Below are 15,656 nucleotides of genomic sequence, written 5' to 3'. Positions count from 1 at the left end.
CACACCCATCCGTGCACATCCCACCATTGAAAACTGTTCCCTGTCTGGCAGAGTGCATTTTAAAACGATTCTTTGCCAAACAACCAACAAAAAATGAGAAAACTAAGTACACACACAATTACCAGCGTCAACAGCGCCGCGTTTAAGTCAAAATCAATCATACGAACTTGACTTCTAACTCAAATAAAGCGTTTCAAAATCAAGTGACAACCACAAACAAAGACAATCATGCTGCCTCATCAGAATTTATTCTACAATTCAGGCGATGAAAGAGAATTACAATGAGTTTACCCACCACAAGCTTTATGAAATGTCTGCTGAAGGGCAGACGTCAGTGTTGCAGATAATATATGCAGTGTTAAATTGGCAAATTCGTTCATGAAGGACACAGATATTCGTCTAACGTTAATCACAATGCACAATCACAATGGCTTGTTTAGAAAAAAAGATTTTTGCCAAACGATGGAAAAAGAATCAAAAAATGAAAGGGAAAAAATATGAGCTTTTTTGTTGTTGTTGACAAACCAGTGTTTTCGTTTAATACAGGGTAACTGGATTCGAGTCGTGGCAATTTACCGTGAAATGTCTGGTTTGATTAGTTAATCCAGCCGCCGTGCCTGGGGTGTCCGAAGCGAGTGTCAAATAACTCAAACTAGAGAAAAAATGAATGAGGGGGCTTGGCAGGTCATTTTAAGGTATCCTCTCCGAGTCGATGGACATATTTATGTCGCATCCACTCCCTTCTTAGTCTTATATAAACCCTGCTGTTTTACTTAATTTTTGTTATAAGAGTTTATTAGCTTACACAAACATAGGTCACGGGTGAAATTATAGAGGGTTTCTTTGCCTTTATTCGCCGAAATATGCAGCAAGATGATAGCAGAGGAATTTGAAGCGAGGTGTTATCTCCGAATAGAGTATTTGTTCGCTGATAGGTACCGGTTGATTTTGGTTAAACTTGTCACGGTTTTCAATCTATAAATCTTTAAACTTAACCCTCGTCTTCCTCGGTACAGGAGCAGTTCTCTGTGGTAAGAAAGGATAATAAGATTATTGTCCGAATTATCTGTTTACTTAATGTGTGTATGGTGAGAGAGAGAGAGAGAGAGAGAGAGAGAGAGAGAGAGAGAGAGAGAAGAGAGAGAGAGAGAGAGAGAGAGAGAGAGAGAGGTAGCTAAACGTCAGAAACAGACAGATAGACAAACAGATGGATAGACATAGCAATCGAAAAAGGAAGTGAAATGGAAACAAATACACTTAAAGTTTGAGAAAGAGGGACTGATACGGAGAGGCGCAGACAGATACATAGATGGGCATGTAGACAGTTCTCCAAACTACCAGTGATGTTGTTACTTTGTAAGTTGTTGGAGAGATTTCAAGAACTTATCATGAAGCAGTAAAATGATTTTTTTTTTAATTGCAGAACGAATCTAAGTATTCTTCAAACGGAATAACAGAATCCCCTACCCACTGGACTTAGATTGAATGTCTCACACGAGTTGCTCGTGCTAGAGACCTGAATTCCCAAACGAGTGTGGGACATTCCATCTCAACCCATGGGGGTGTAGGATTATATATCTGACGCCCCTTCATTTCTTAAGAAAATTGCAGTTATCATATTTCATTGTAGAAAACACCATTGTAATCAATAACTTCATTTGATTGATATCATTCCCCTTAAAAATAGTCCACATCCAGTCACATATAATGCTATGCGAAACATCTTTCTTCTGATCAAAGTTTTCTTCTCACAGTTCTAACAGCATTTAGTATTAATAATTTGGCGGTATGCTCGTCAAAATAACCTCATGGCATCGTGCTTTGGTCAATATACATACATATTTTTCACCAAAGGAGGGTGAACAAACCCATTTACTTTTAATTGTGTCGTCTGCCCCTGCTATATTTCCGGTTTTGTAATACCCGACCGCCCATTCGCCATATAATAAGCGCGGCTCGGGCACGGGACAGCAAATGACCAATGAGCATTCGTCAAACGAAAGCATATGTCGCTCGCGCGACAATACAGAGTATAAGAACAAATCGATCCCACACCGCTGTTCTCACACTCCCTAGGGACGTCAGAAGGTAGTCTGGCAGTTGAAATCGTCCTATTTCTTAAGGGGAGAACCATTTTATTTGGGAAGGGGGTGGAGGAAATGGGTATGGCAGTAACCGCCCCCTCCACTGTGGCATCAAATGTTTTCTATTGTCTCTCCTGCATCAATTTTTTTCGCATGTGGAAGCAATGCAATTTGTGTTTTTGATGATTACTAGTTTTTTAATATATGGTTCTTGATTTAATTACATGTCACTGGTTTAGAACTGTACATCTAAGAATAACGAGTAGCATTCTATATGAGCACAGAACAGATGACATTTAATAAGAGGACAGAGATTGTGTAAAACAAAGAATCGTCTTCAATGAATTCTTTATTGAAATAAATAGTAAAAAAGTGGGAAAAAACAACCAGGGCATCGTGTAGAGGTGCAAGAGGCTGAGTGGGGAGGGGGAGTACGACATGTTCCCCTCTTGCATAAAAAATGTTGAAACCTTGATGTGCGCAATGATGCAATTTGGTACAATCTGAGAGGTGTTTCTATTTCTTTGCACTAGATAAAACTATTTGAAAATGACGAAAGGACACCCAAGGGGAGAGAGCGCGAATGGGGAGTCCCCCTCGCATCGAAAATTTTGAGAAATTTATGTGTACAAAGGTGCAATCTGAGGTGTTTCGGTTTGTTTTGTACTGAGTAAAACTGTTTGAAAATGACGTTTGATACTGATATTTTTATTATATTTGTACATGATATGTGTTTGCGTAACAATAGTCAACAATCCAACAATGAACATATCGGCCTTCCAGTGTATTTTGAAAATGTTATCGCCGAAGGAGGGACACCTCTAAAAAATGAGAGAGATTTCCCCGATATTTTGACAATTTTTAAGTTGGTCTGCTATAATTAATTTTTTTCTCAAGACATTTACTAGATCATTTTTTTCTTCTTTTTCACCTGCCGACAATTTTTCCCCTCAAAAATCCTCCAGCCCCCCCCAAATCAAATGGTTCTCCCCTATGTAAGGTCCGGGACATATGTACCGGTCACACTGCGTGGTGTCTGTGGTCCTGTAAGGACCGCTTACAGCGCACTTATTTGTTGGACCGTTTCCTCTCTTTAGATATCATTACAATGTGACATTTAGTTCTATCCTGGTACTGTGATTGGTTGCCACATGTCCCTGTGTTGGCCTCGAGCTGTACTGTTCACTGCCTCATTACGTCGTGTCCCATGAAAGCTTACTTCCAGGAAACCGTTGTGGTAACTAGTATTCATGATGTCTACACCTGTGACCTTGTTTGACCGCCACGTGAAGACAAAGACAAAAGACCAAATTCAACTGAGAAACATCAAGTCAGTCAATTTTGTAATTTTTTCTGTACACTGCTCGCTTGTTGTGTTCAGTGTTCAACTTTTTAAGAGTAAAATTTTGATTAAGCTAGTAGCGCAAAGCAGCATTTCTTTGTATAAATTGCGAAACGTTTGGCCCAGTGATGACATTTTGCACAATGTTGAGAGAAGGAGAGATGGTACGAAACGATTGCATGGCACTAACAATTCTTACAGCGTTCAGACATCAGACTAGTGAAATTGTGAATACCGCATCCCCTACTACGACTAATGTCACAGGTAAACTATCATGATTTTGGACGGAGAGGCGGTGGATTTATATCGATATCCTTTTGAGAAAATATCAATAGCATTCAAAACCAGGAAAAGGGTTACTGTTTTGAGTCAGTTGGCGATGAAATGGTAGAAATTGTTCTAAGTACATAACAGTTTCACAAAAATGGATTGAAATATTGCAATGAGAATATGAATTATTACAATTTTATACTCTCCCTTATACTCTCCGCTTAGAATTGACATTAAATGTTGATATCCAAATCAAAAGCGAACGAATGTTAAAAGGCTCTCCGGCCGCCCGATACTTCAGCGATGGGTCCAAGACTTGCTAGCAGCGTACCAACTGTAGTATATCAATCCGTAGTACATCATGAATAACACAATGGGTCTATCTTTTCGTATCTGGACCAATCGGAGCGCTTTGCAAGCGCAGGCTATATTATAATTCAGGGTATGCTGTCGGCATGCTAGGAAATTGAAAAGGTTTGTCAAATTTACAAAGTTCACAAACCATATCAGTGAGCAGTCGATATGTTCGATATTTGTATTCAGAACCGAATCGTTACTGGCAATCTTTCGGAGCCAAATAGAACGCGTTTTTTAAACAAGTGAATGTTTCTTAGGCGAACTCCGCTTCTGTCTTAGTTTATGCACGTTGTGATCGAACCCAGCGCGTACCCAGAGCAATTTAAATGACTTGCTACCACAGCGGTTTCCAGAGTACATGGGACACTACATTACAAGGCAGCGAAAACTACAGAACGAGGCTTACACAAGGTAACCAATCACAGTGTCGAGTTTAATACATGCAAATGAGACTAAGGCCCAGCCGTTGAGGGCGCTGTAAGCGGACCTTGAAGGACGCCAAACACCCGGAATTACTGTGGCAGTATTCTGGTGCATGTGTCTAGGATATAAATAGTTGGTCAATTTGAAACAAGACTAATAGAACCGCCCTTATTGCTGATTATATCAGTAATGTAATATTTTTAGACCAAGTCATTATATTTAATTTGTTACTTACCCAGAGGTACCTGGCAAATATAGCCCTTCTCTCGGAACTCATAGTCATCGTCGTATAAACCGTCCTTGTTGCCCCGGAACCTGAAATTACATGCCACAGTCGATTTTTTTACTAACATTATATAACTTTAATCGTCCGTCAGATATGGATGGCTTGGGCGAAAACATATTGAAAAGATGACTTTCCTTAAAAAGGTAAATAATGTGTATTTGCATTAACGATCGCGAAATAGACATCAACGACTATGACCCGGAAATGGTGTACCACTTGTTGTTAACTCATTTTGACACTTGTGGAGTATAAGAAGTTTTCATTTCCTGTGTTTGCAGAAAACGATTTTTTTTTCTCCATGGCGTTAACACAGGGAAAGCGGCCATTTTGTCACAAATGTCGGTAAGTTAGAATTGATTTGTTTCTCTGGCACAAAAATTTGAACGTTGGCATCTTAGTTTCAATTCTTGATTTTAAAAGACAATGTTTCAAGTTAGAGGAAAGTTTCCGCAAAAGTTTAAATCTGTCCGTTTTCAAATTTGAGGCGTGTACCATAGTCATGACTTTAAAATTGGATCATTTCTAATTTTTACATCATTGTATTGCTTGCACCCGGCCGGCATCAGTGGTTTACAGTGCATATGATTACGTCACGGGCCGGAGATACCGGGGAATCGCGAGTACGAGACCGGTTATAACCGGATTTTGGTCATTTGGCACTGCACTGGACACACTATCGAACGATGGTGCATGAATGAGCATGCGCTGTGCGTTTGAAACTCATTTGCCCCACAGGCTGATGTACTTTGGGATGGTTTTTTTTTTTAATGACGACGAGAGCTCGGATAAAAAGAACAAAAAAACAAACAAAACAAACAAACAGTGAAGAGAAGAAAACAATAGTCACCAAAAACAAACCTTAATAGGGGACTTTATTTAGGTAAAGATAAGGTGATGCTCCTCTGTATGCCGACGAGATACGGTTGTATAACGGAAAGAACAAAAAATCAGGAAGAATAGTTGTGTTTTAATTATATAAAATGAGTATTTTTGACAAAAAAGTCTCAAATTGCCCTCCTGGTTGAAAAGTCGAGAATGGAAATGCCATTGATGTTTGCAAATATTATTGCCGTCTTTGCAAGTGCGAGAAATTGAAGAGGAATGGTTTGGCGACACATTTTGTATTGTTTGTACTATATTCTGCCATCCATTACTATAAATTAGCTGTATCGTACAGAAAATATAATTCGAAAATTCATTCGACGCATGCGTACACTTTGAATGAGGATCGATCGTATGCGTGTTGCAGTTTAGCCGAGTTAACTGACAGTGTTTCAAAGCATTGTATGGATCTTTCCAGCCTGTGTAGATGAGCATACGTTCGGGTGTTTTTAAGCCTGGGGCAGTTTCGATTACACGTTCAATCAATTTCGTCCAACTCAAATAGGAAAAAAGCTAGATGTTTCGTATGCAAATCATGATAATTCATTACCCAGTAAAATAGAGAAACGCACTTCTTTCTGTTCCGACCTGTGCACGGCTGTTTATGTCTCATTTAGGCGTCCATGTAAGTACACAGATGTACGCGACTGTTGCGATGCACGTGTGACGATCGCTCATACTATCAGTTTTTGGAGAACCGTTGTCTGGTTCCACCTTTGGTAGGCGATCCTAGCGCGAGGGGAAGGCAGAAATTTAAGACACAGAAGGTTAGCATGCAAGTGCCACCGTTAGGGGGTCAAAGATTATTAATACACACCGTGACAAAACGTTTTTCGTTCGTTTGTTTTGTTCGTTTAGTACCACTGTTATGCCGTTGGAAAAGTGTAAAAGTTAGAGAGTTAATCATTGCTTCGGTCTCCCCATATATTGATCGTTGTCTTTTTCAAGAACAGGTCAGCGGTTTACGGTAGAATGCGCCTCGGGGACAGATATTTGGACACACAAACTTTTAAAATATAGAAATAACGGGCGACGCGCTGACCATTAATGTTTATATATGGGCAAGGGCGAGAGGAAAGCCAAAAATTAACGGGCGAGGCTTGCCGAGCCCGTTAATTTGGCTTTCCCCGAGCCCGCGCCCACAAATAAACGTTAATGGTCAGAGCGGAGTCTGTTATTTCCATTATATTATCATCGAACCGAAGAAAACCGTCAAAATTTGCGAAAATTTCTGGAGCGAACGACAACTGGGCCCTAGAACTGAGCAATACGCGACAAAATGTCAGCGCGCTGTAAAATTTGGCAAATTCGGAGAATATTTCAGAAAAAAGTATTTCAATTTGGCCCACAAGCGCTCCATTTTATTTTGTGATTGATTATGATTTACGTTTGAGCTGTAAAGTTACGATACTTTGAGTTGTTAATCTTATTATTCATATTCACGGGCACGTAAAAAAACCATTACTGTGTATTTGTGGTCAGTCACGCGGTTCAGCTCGACCAATTTAAAATTCGACAGCCAGGGCATGGTAATATAATATTCTCTTGATCTATCACTTTTGGAGGCCAATTTACGAAGCTTATGGAGCAGCTAAACTTTTCAATGGCTTAGTTTTTCTAAAAATCGGGTATTTTATTTTTCCCCTGAGATAACTGAACACATGGATGATGGCCATTTTGAATTCCAAATATCGGTAAATATTGGATAATTGTTTCTCTTGTACCAAATTTTTCGGTGGCTCCCGACTTTTTTTTCTTGATGTTGAAAGAGAATGGTTGAGAACTTGCTTGAGGAAAGTTTGAGTAAAAGCTTAAGTCTTTCATTTTCGAGGTACGAACCACATTATACCTCGAAAGACTCATCAGTGTGTTTGAGAAGTTCAAGTTATAATTTCTATGTCGGATTTAGTTTAGAACTTCAAAATGTTGGTCGAGGGGAGAGAGAGGGAGAGGGGACGTATCGATTTTAAGGTAGCGCGCACCGTGACCAGGAAATTGAAAGACTATAGCATTTGCTCAATTTTTTTTTTGAGGAAACTTTCCACCACCCTCTTCCGAAATAAAAGAATAAAAAAATGAGAGATCGCAGCGCAAAATTTGATACAACAGAAGCAATATTTACCGATACTTGAAATTCAAAATAGCCGCCATACCTGCATTAACTCAATGGAGAAAACTGCAATTTTTTATTCTCACAAAATTTAGCGGGGAAAAACTTTCCTTTCTCCAAGAGCTTCAAGATGAGCCATAATAATCTGTAGACCAATAAAGTATTAAATATGTTCAAGTATAGATGGAGAATCCGAATATCTTTCTTTGAGGCGCGTTCAACCATAATTTGCCAGACGGCGTCGTAATTATCAGCGTTTCTTCACTAATATAATCGGACGATGGTGTTAGGGTTAGGTTCACACTTACCATAATTGCACAGCGTTTTGCCCCTGGTGTGATTTCTTAGTGTTATCGTTCGGTTCACCGGGGCCCACTTCGTGTAGTAGGTACACATGGGTTCGAGCCATTCTAATCATCAGCATCGTGTTTATCCGCATCGCTATCAATATCGTCTCTATTGGCGTCGTGGAGGCCGATCCAGAAACCGAAGTTATGGCATTCCTTGTTGTTCATGTTGTTGTTGTTTATCTCGACCCTCAAATCAGTCCAGAGTTGCTCGTTGTCGATGGTAGCAAGCCACCCGCCCTCGGCCTCACAGAGTGCTTTAGCGGAGTCCCATGTTTCTTTTCCGCAGTGTATGTTGTAGTCGTAACATTCACATCGGGTGTAATCAACTGAATCAACTGAATATAACAGATTTAGATGGCATTGACGGAGAGAGAGAGAGAGAGAGAGAGAGAGAGAGGAGAGAGAGAGAGAGAGAGAAGAGAGAGAGAGAGAGAGAGAGAGAGAGAGAGAGAGAAAGACAGACAGACAGACAGACAGAGATAGAGACAGAGACAGAGTCATTGTGTGACAGACAGAGAGAGAAAGAGGGACAACAGAAGGTAGAGGCAGAGATGAAAAGATAAAGGTTTATGTTGCGTTTTGCATTTCACATATGTATGCGTTCTTCATTTCTGCTGACGAGTTATTCTAAAAATGAAGTCTTTGATAATTAGGCACATGTTTAAAGAATATCATCCCTTGCAAAGTTGGTGTAAATTTGGCATAAATTGAAATTCAAATGATGACACAATTTGAAGCCGTTTATTTAAAAACTGATGTTCTCTTGCGACCTTGGCATTTGTTAACCTGAACAACCATGACCTAACGACAAGATAGTGAAAGATGAGAATTATTACCTGATTGGCCGTAAACCAAAGGCACGGCAATGGAGACAACGAACGCTAACGTCGAAATCATCTTCTTACGTGATAGGTATCCTGGAAAAGAAGGTAGGAATTCGATAGTTTATTTTACACGTTTGTCTTTTCAACGAACGCCGATGTTGAAGCAATAGGTGATCCTCATGCAAATAAAGATACTAGAATCCGTAAATTAATCCCATTGTGTTTGCTTGACACGTTAAAGGTATACAGTCACCTGTAATCTAAATATGCCCATATATGGTCAAAGGGGCGTTCCTTGGTCTTCAAAATGCCTATGTGAGGGCGATGTTTTCAAAAAGCGGCCACCCGCTTAAAATCTAAAATTGATTAATTTTCTCTTTGCATGGTAACTGCGGCAAAATTGGAACAGGTGACAGTATACCCTGAAAGGGATACAGTCGTTGGAACTGCGCTCAAAGGTCGTATGGGACCCATACAACCAATGTAAACACCGTATCCAAGGTACCATTGTGATTGATTAAAGTTAAAGCATATCTACATAATCACATCGTACAATTTGAATGTTGCCGCTATGATGATGAGATTCGTCCAAATATCGTGCACGAAATACATTGTCTGTAAACAAGAAGCTCGCGCAGGCGCAGTTCCGACGACTGTTTGGAGTTGAAATGGAGCTTGACATATGAATATGGCAATTGGATTGGTTTGAATTTTTTTGAACTAAGACAAATATAATGGCCATGTATACTATATTGTTTTCTATTCATCATAATTACCGTATTAAATGAGCGCTGGTAAAATGTAAAGATACTTTTTCTCCTCAGGGACCTCAAAATATCGACGTTCCATCTTAAAATTCCCCATGACAACACCTTAAAAGGTGTTCATGCAAGTTCCTATAAATTTCTCATGATCAGAGGGCAGGATCGAAACAACCTTTGGACTTGGTAGATATCCCACCCTAAATTTGCGAAAAGTAGCAAGGGTGTCACGAACGAAAGGTAAATTCATATCTGCCTGGAATAGCGACGGATATGGAGTTGGCACGATGTCCCTTCTACTTTGGGAAAGGCGAAATCTTGACAACATTGCTCAGACGGAATGAAAAAACAAATCGAGAAACTAACGAAACAGAACAAAGTCTTGTGTCCGATGTTCGCGCGCGTAAATACAGATAAGTAAGGTCAGCATTAATATTCAAGGTCCTTTTGGAAAAAAAAAAAAAAAAACAGTGGCCTACATATAGAAAATGTTTACATCTGTAGCATATGCACTGTACAGTTCTGAAAAGCGAATGCATTGTCATAATTTTGCCGTAAGTGTCAGAATCACCACTTCATCCGAAAATTCCTGATTTCGCTTTTTCATGTCGACGTCTGGATTGTATCGGATTAAAAAACACAACAAAAAAAAACGAAAAAAAACCCAAACCCCGAAAAATATAAAACGACGTCACTGCGCATCGTATTTGTATAGCAAACCCAGTTGAGAAACAAAACAAGTTTATGGCCCTAGGTCATGCCGGAAATGCCGAGAGAGTTTGACCCGTTAAACCGGTGTGCGGGGTATAAAAGGCCCCTAACTTATTGAAAATTCATAATGGCGCTTGAGTGACAACTGGCAATAGCTAGTAGACCGCTCCGTGAAAATCGGCCTAAACGATTCTCAAACATATATTTTTGGCATACCATGAACATAGACTGTTTCATAAACACCTAGGCCATACAGGTATCTGCAAAGTTTCACAAAGTTTTTTAAAACTACGACGATTAGGGGAAAAATCGCTTTCTGAACAAAGGGAATGGCCCTCAGGAGACAGTCGTTCCGTGATTCAAACAATTGTCAATCATTCGGTGACGCGCAGAGGTGTAAACTGGTCAAACATTTGCTGTGCATACGAGAACAATTACGATGTAAACAAACTATATGTAAACTTAGAGTTATATCAGCGGGCGAAGGATGAAAACTTTGTGTTGCCATAAACTTTTTTGCTAGCGTTTATGGTGCAATGACATCACGAAAGTGAACCATTTTCAGACGTGACTTAGCAAGAGGACTAGTCAGTAAGCTTACCCGTAGTACGATGTTTTCTAGCGAAAAGCGCGTAAGCAGAGTCCGTAGTTTGCACTGAGAATGGCATCGAAAATAACCATCAAAACATGGCGGTAGCCTCCATGATCAATTTAATTATTGTCAGTCGAAGAGAGCCCCGTTTTAACAACTTTCCCCTTCCAAATCTACGGCCGAACGTGACGGTACTGAACAGTTGTTTTGGATATATATGCTGGCCCCGAAAACGGCCGTATGTACACGTGTTTTTACACGTGGAAATGACATGTCGTGTTCGGAGGGCTGGTACTAGTAAGGTTTTGACATACCGATTATCCCAGTTACATTTGGACTTCTGTGATGAGAATTTAACAAAATTGTAAGATATTTGAACAGTTGAAACATTCAATCTTTCAGTTCAAGATGATCAAGTAAGCGCCATCACCCAATCTTGTAAACGCTTTAGGGTACGCGTGTCTGAGGACAGCTCATTGATTCCGCGCTACATCGTTATAATATTTCGTCAAAAGCTGGACTTTACATGTAATCCTTTTAATAACCATGCAGGATAGAAAGAAAGACGGAGAGGAACCCAGTCTGTCCTTGATTCCAGTCGAAGGTTAACAAACGTTTCGAGCAAAACTTGCAATTGCTCCGAAAATAAACATAACTCGTGATAATTTTTCGATATCACCCCGCCGCCAAGCAACCGAGCAACTGACCGCGATCGCTATTACAGATATCGTGATACACGAGATTCAAGGAAGTCTCGACCCTTCCGTGAATTTCCTTTATTTTTTGCGATCGGTCATGACGTCGCCGTTTACCTATTTCCTACCATTTTCCTGACGTGTTCCTTTTCCTTCCTAGTTTTTCTTTCTTTCTTTTTTCTTTCGAGTATTGCCATGGCATAACTGAAACGAACCGGGAAATGAAGGCTGTACGTACTGAATACGTACGTACGCCTGAGTGTGATTTGAGAGCAAACAGATTACGCAGATAATGTGAACGATCGCAACCGTTGCCAACAGACTCATTATGCAGAGCCATGCCCCAAAACGCCCACCCAAACTTGGCACTAATCCTGATCCCGGTCCATTTCGAGCCGGGCTTTAAGAAGGGCTTGACTACGCAGTTTCTGCGTAGTGAAGCTTCATTACGTATTCATGGTGACCCCTGGCCAGCTGTCAATAACTTTGGGGGCTTTTGTCTTTTGGCCTGCTTTGCATATGCGTCGTTGGACACGACCTGCCAATCACCCAGGTAGTCAATTAAACTATTAATTGACTGTTTACCGACCCAATTAACACTATCCAGCAGTATCAGTCATATTTTAATCGCGTGGCCCGGGTGGGCACAACGTAGGAACGCGTGTATTTCTATGTGTACGTTTCACTTGTGGTGTTGTTTGTACCATCGTGTGTTTGAAGTCCTTGTTTCACCCACCGTCCCTCCACCCACGGTGTTTCACCTACAGCATTACCTTCAAGGTGACAGGCTTACTATTAATGTTCAGTATCATTGCACCGAGTTCTGCCCACGGTGAAAACCACCTGTTTTGCCTACTAATTACTGCCCGTCGCTGCCCGTCCTGAATGTAGCCTATCTATAGCTACAGTAATCACATAAATCATTTATCAGTTTTGATATATACTCCTAAATTGTAAGTTTGATCAAAATCGAGACCACATTCAAGGGCTATGCAGACTGTCCATGTACGCACACACAGTGACAAGAAGGCGGCAAACACCTACTCACCAAGCACATCGAATCGGCGAAAAGAAGCATAAAAAAGCTAGGCTCATCGCCAAAACAAACGCGCCAAGCGCTAACAAAAACCCATACCAAGCGGCCCTTTTCAGGGCCACCAAATACTCCAAAAAGGGAACTACAAAAAAATACGATAAAATGACATAGAACACACCATGGATGTAAAAAATAGACATCCATGAACACACAAACACTTAAAAGAAATAACAAAAATCGTACACATATCAAACAATTGAAACACAACATTAAATACAAAATAAACAATCACAGTAACGTAACAGAAAACATGGCCGTGGAAATAAATCAGCTATTTCCAAAGAAAAGCCGACAACAACATGAAATTCAACAACAACCTATCATCGCTCAAACTATGAAACTCCGAAAAATAGTACTAGGCAAAAGCCTTAAAATTCATTCGGACACCAACAAAACCAAACAGAATAAAACCACCTCAGGATTTCAACAATAAAGTCGTATAATGTGACTACGCTACATCGTGAGACACAAACAATCGCAACAACACCAATTCAAAGAAAAGTCAAATTGGACTCCACGAACAACAAAAAAACAAAAACTTGAAAGCTATCTGAAGCTTCTAAACTCGCACTTCTAGAGATACCCTTTCAAACAAGGAAATAAAACATGTCGCGTGGCAAAAGAATCGCGATAAACCAGCTTGCAAACATTGGACAAATTTTGGGAAAATAACCCTTCGACAAGGGTCGGTTTTTCGTTATTGTCAACACAAACGATTACGTACTCGAATGCGAAAGGCAATTACGTAACACTCAGTATTATACACAACAAGTCAGAACAAACAGTAAACAAAGTAAACGAACTATTAATTAAAATGTACGAGAACAAGCACATCAACCAGGATACTTGTAAGTATCTTGATCCAATAAACATAAAATCCGTACCCCGCAGTGGTACTTATTGCCTAAAAATTCACAAACCTCCGCAAAAATCTAAAAGACACACCAGTCAAAACAAAATTTACCGAAGTAAAGAAATATAGAACAAACAAACCGAACCACCAAACGGACTCACAACGTGACCAAAATTAATATACTTGCCTCGCTAATCGGAAAGCAAGACCACTAAAATGCATTAAAATAAATTTTCACAAACACAAACTAAGGAAAGAATCTACACTGCGACTGATGAGAAAGCACACTCGGGTTTCGAAACGCAAGCGTCAAAGGGCGACTCTATCAACTTTTGTAACAACATAGGTCCGGCTGCGTCTCGCCATAAGCTTTCCCCACACAAACAAAACATTACCGTACACACTAATCCAAACTTCTCTACAAATATCCAAAGCGAAACAAACATTTCATTATCACAAACAATCGGATAAGAATGTAGGAACACATTTTCGAAACGAATCAAACACAAACTCGACACAAAACATTTAGGATAGTTAGGTGGGAGCCTGTTTCACATTTTTTACATCTCGCTATACTGTCTATGATTCTAAAAATAAAGTCATCTGCCACTTTTTCTGTATACGCGGTTTGGCAAAACTCATCTCTTCAATCGAAAGTCGGGCGATTTCACGGTTCTTTGGGGCACTTAAGTGTACGTCGAGCTTAAGGAATGTAGTTACATTCGCGATGTTTTATTCGAAAATTATTTATTCCTTCAAGGGCAAATGCACATAATTTATGCTGTTGGAAATACTGGCCGCTCATAAACAAGACAATAAACTCAATATATGTGCATCTTTACTTATATTGTCAAAGTACCACCGACACCCACAAAAAACAAATGGTTCAGTCCAGGTATTTGCAACTCTGCCATCCGACTGGTCAACAGGAAATCAACCATAGGTGTCTTTTGGCACGCGTATACGCCAGTCACCTAGGCGACGGTAATCTGCACCACTTATCACCATCGGGAAGGTACTCCTCCCCATATACCACTGGTGATCCCACCCTCAAGGCACTGCGTCATTCGACCAAGCATTGTTATTGTAATTTCCTGCATAAAATTAACAGCGAGGTCAACCGGTCAAACTCTCTCGGCATTTTCTCTCATGTTACGTCTGTCCCTGTGATCCTCAACGGAGGGACAACAGTTAATACTTTCGATAACATTTTCATGGGATCTTGTCTTTAAAGTGAAAACAAGTTCTTCTTCCCCTCCTTAGGGGCGTTATGTTGCGATACAAAGTATACGCATTGTAGTCTCAACACAGTGATCTGCATATTATTGTTGACAAATGAATTCTGGTGAAGAAAGTTTTCAAAACAGATATTTGGGATTACAACGTGCATACAAATACATGCGGGTTATGTCGATGAGTCAAATACTAGGTATTTAGACTTGACGTTGGCAGAAGAACAGTACATTGTATCTTGCAAACGGGGATAAAGTCAAGTTGACGGAAAATACACACACATACAGCTATTGGAATTTAAAAAAGGAGTCTAACAATTTGATCGGACAACTTTGGACTATTGGGCGCTCGAATCTTGTTTTCCTCGCGTTAGTATGTGCGACACGAGTGCCCATCTCAAAACGAACTCAGAGAAAAGCAGAATTTCGGGAGAAAAGAAGAACTTACCCAGTATCCACACCGTCACAGGATTGCTGAACAAGTGTAGCACGGTGACAATTTATGAATTCAAAGAATCAGGGGGTGGTACTCCTCAACACCCGTCGATGGCGGCTGAAATGACGCTAACCCTCTGCCGTTCTTGCAGAGAGCGCAACCCACTGTGAAGATAGATGGCTAGTCCGTGTTTCATCCCTCTTCCATATGCACACCCCATTCTCTGTGCTTGCAACACGTAGCTTTACTCAACCAATCAATAAAGTAATTTTGTCGCTATCGCATTGGATAGAAGAGGTATGCAAAAACCCTAACCCTTAAAAAGTGGTCTAAACTCATAGGGGATCCTTTA

General features: G+C 40.3%; 1 long non-coding RNA gene across 1 annotated transcript; it reads right to left on the bottom strand.

Moving 5' to 3' along the window:
• Positions 1–226: 226 nt before the first annotated feature.
• LOC139142058 (uncharacterized) lies at positions 227–15,421 on the bottom strand. The gene is made up of 5 exons (XR_011554291.1): positions 15,317–15,421; positions 8,941–9,021; positions 8,063–8,439; positions 4,712–4,791; positions 227–1,026 (listed from the first exon to the last, which is right to left on the bottom strand). It is a non-coding gene; the product is annotated as an uncharacterized lncRNA (long non-coding RNA).
• Positions 15,422–15,656: the final 235 nt, after the last annotated feature.

This window comes from Ptychodera flava, chromosome 10 (assembly GCF_041260155.1).
Source record: "Ptychodera flava strain L36383 chromosome 10, AS_Pfla_20210202, whole genome shotgun sequence".
Classification (NCBI taxonomy): Eukaryota; Metazoa; Hemichordata; class Enteropneusta; family Ptychoderidae; genus Ptychodera; species Ptychodera flava.
This window is presented reverse-complemented; position numbering and strand designations above follow the sequence as displayed.